Source organism: Hipposideros armiger, unplaced genomic scaffold (genome assembly GCF_001890085.2).
Source record: "Hipposideros armiger isolate ML-2016 unplaced genomic scaffold, ASM189008v1 scaffold_4, whole genome shotgun sequence".
In the NCBI taxonomy this organism is placed as follows: Eukaryota; Metazoa; Chordata; class Mammalia; order Chiroptera; family Hipposideridae; genus Hipposideros; species Hipposideros armiger.
In genome coordinates, this window is record NW_017731354.1 from 6,291,069 (window position 1) to 6,294,368 (window position 3,300).

A 3,300-nucleotide genomic window follows, 5' to 3' on the forward strand; every position below is an offset into this window, starting at 1 on the left:
ATACTCAGCTGCTCGGAGCCTGATCCTTTCTAAAGCAAGCATGAGTTCTTTTGCCTATTAATTCTATAGCTTCCCTTTAAGAGCAAGCGACTAAGTTGCAGTCATAGTTCTTGGTATGGCAGGAAGTCAGCAACAAATTCTAGGAGATTAAAGGAGCTGGGACATAAGAGTAAAAATATAATGGAAGCCACTTTTCCACAGAAATGGTTTCCAACAGATGTGCAGAAATCCTGGGCCAACAATAATATAATTTACATTTACCCACTTTACCTGCAAGAAAAGTTACTTTGTTTCCATTAGATTGACAATGTGTACTATTATAAATTATAAATAGTTTGACCTAAAAATATTATATATGTATATACTATTATATATTATAAATTATAAATATATTTGACCCCTTCCCTTACATCTTACTTTACATAGTATTTTTGGTCTAACTTTTGGAAGTAAGTCACTCCGGAAACCTGCGACACTGGTTGCCTCCATCCCATTTTAAGATTCTTTTTTTTAACTTAATTATAAGGAGATGGCATCTCCTTCTGTTCACAAGTCTTGCTTACCTAGGAAAGCCCATCCTTTTTCTTCTCAAATCCTATTTAATTTTCGCATTTCCTGATTTTTATCTTGGGAAAACACAAGCCAGCTGCAGCCAGTTAAGGAAACAGCTGAAGGATGCTGGCAGGTAGAGGTCTTGTGGGTTTTTAGTCTCAAATTGTGAGAACTGAAATGTAACGTGTCAGGTTGCAGTGACTTCTGCACCTCCCAGCTCCCCCTCTACACACACACACACACACACACACACACACACACACACACACACACACACACANACACACACACACACACACACACACACACACACACACACACACACACACACAGGCGCACGCACGCACACGCACGTCCCCTTTCCTCGAGTCTGGCCCAGTGTCCCCCTCACTTTCTGCAGCTGTATTTCTAATCAGCAAAAGATACATCTTGCTTGGAGCCAACACCCCTTCTCTCTGCATTCTTAACCTCCTATCTTATGCATGGATCACTGGTTAGCTTAGAAATGCGCAGACACAAAGGAGAAGCTGACATTCGAGGTTTGACCGCCATAATGGCTGTTTATAAGCCTAATCCATCACGTTTAGTGGACACCTCCATTTTTGTCCCTCTGAAAAGGTATAAATAATAAAATGGGATGGCTCCAGCTCAGAGGTGCCTTGGTAAATATTTTAACTATTTACAAGATCGAACCAATAACAAAAGAAGCATCTGTACCGTCCACACAGCACCCCCCGCCCCCAGTCATTAAAAGGGACCCAGATGGTTCCTACCATTCAACCAACAATAACATTTCTTGATGGCAGCTTTTGTAACATGACTTACTCTTTTTTTTTTTTCATATCACATTGTGATATTCTGAACTTGTCCTCCTCTGTCTCTGCCGCCCCCAGCAACCTTGCTGAAGAAAATCCCCCTAAATAGCCCTTCCTCCTATGGGAAGAGTGGGGCCTTGTAGGCAAATGTAGGTTTCAAAGCCCAATTCAGAGACAAGTCTGAACAGTGATAACCCGGGCCTCCTCCAAATGCAAATATTGACAGGGGCCCACTCATTCTGTGGGTAAACACCCCAGCTGAGCGCAGAATGTGCCCTGCCATCTCAGACTGTGTGCCTGACTTCGCCTCATTTGGTTTGAATTTACCCTTTCCTGCCAGGCATAAAGAAAGGACCTCGGGGGTCCCAAGGAACCCCGAGGATAACTTCTGGAGTTGAAGGCATTTCTTCTCTGCGGACCACCCTGAGCCTGACTATGGGGCCAGATCAGCGGTAAGGACATTATGTGGCTTTTGAAATCTTTCAGCAAGTCGATTCCTCTTTGGTTCTGAGCATGAACAAAACAGGGGAATCTGCAGCCATAGCCGCTTCTTAGTAACCTGTTGGACACTTGAGTGCTCTCTGAATCACCAGGAAAGTCAACTTTTTAGTTACAGAAAAGATAGCAGAGAGAGAGAGAGAGAGAGAGAGAGAGAGAGAGAGAGAGAGAGAGAGCAGGCGAGTGGGGTGGTTCGGGGGCCCAGGTAGATCTGATGTTCAGCATCAGCTCTGGGGCCCAAGGTGGAACCCATCTCCATTCTGAGCGTCAGTCAGTTTCCAGTCTATAATGTAAAATGCAGGGGCAGTAATCTTAGAAACTTCCGAGAGTGACTGTGTGCATGACAGGAGACGGGATATTTAAAGCAGGCGGCTAAGCGCTCCATGATGCTACCATGAATACTAACAAACCTATCACAGAGAGAGCAAACCTTTTGAAACTAGCAGATAAGGCAGACAGCAATTTTGCTGCTTCACGGGCATTTGAAGCTTCCTCCTGGGGAGAAAACAAACAAACAAACAAAAAGCGAAAGACCATGTGACCCATCTCCAGGTCTTTGGGAAACCTCAGCGTTCATTTCTTTTTCTGAAGGCTCTATTTAATTTTGGAGCTCCCACTTTCCAAATTTGGTCAATAAAATTAACAGCCTCCTTTTGAGTGGAACATCACACCTCCAAATGAGCTCAAGCTGGCCGGCAGGCCGGCGATTGTCCCTCGGAATGTGAGATTTACATTTCACAGCTCCTCGCCAAGTAATGAATGGATCAGACCTCGTAAACAGACGATCCTCACTTCCCTTGTTCCACGGCCCCCAACGTGGGGTGTGTGCTGCAAAGAAAAATATTTATCCTGTTTGTGTGGCGCTGGGTCCCTGAATGGCCCCCCAATAAAACAACATCATAAAGGGCATTTCACAGCTGAGCTCGCAATTTAATAAACAGATGCAAACAGGAGGCCTTGGAGGTCAACAATTAAAAATAAACCAGCCCGAGGTTCTCCTTGGAATTCCCCTTGTCTATAAAGTGGAGCGGACCAGGCCCCCACAGCTGTGGCAGGGGCGGGTGAGGGTGGGGAAGGTTTCCAGGCCCAAATGAGCTCTGGGGGGCTGTACCTGTTCTGAACGATTATTCCAGCAACTGCTTTCCTAGCAAGAAAGGGCAACTTTGAAAGCAGACAAGAAAGAACTCATGGGTCCAAAGTGGGCTGGAAAGTGGTAACTTTGGTTGACAGCAAATGCTGCCTGTCAGTTTCTCTGTTTTCTGTACCCAGGACAGTAAATATTGGAGCAAATTATTGGAAACAGTGGTGAGTCAATGACTCACTACCGTATGGTTGGTTTTGGAATGGGTTTTCTACTTGAGTTGGAAGTGTGTCAGTGTGTGTGTGTGTGTGTGTGTGTGTGTGTGTGTGTGTGTGTGTGTGTGTGTGTGTGTGT

The 3,300-nt window shown here is 45.0% G+C and overlaps 1 long non-coding RNA gene across 1 annotated transcript in view; it reads left to right on the top strand.

The window, feature by feature from the left end:
* Positions 1-1,647: 1,647 nt before the first annotated feature.
* Positions 1,648-3,300, top strand: part of LOC109383674 (uncharacterized) — a 32,954-nt gene continuing 31,301 nt past the window's right edge. Inside the window, exon 1 of the long non-coding RNA XR_002124261.1 lies at positions 1,648-1,819. This is a non-coding gene — a long non-coding RNA (uncharacterized LOC109383674). The remainder of the gene's footprint in view (positions 1,820-3,300) is intronic.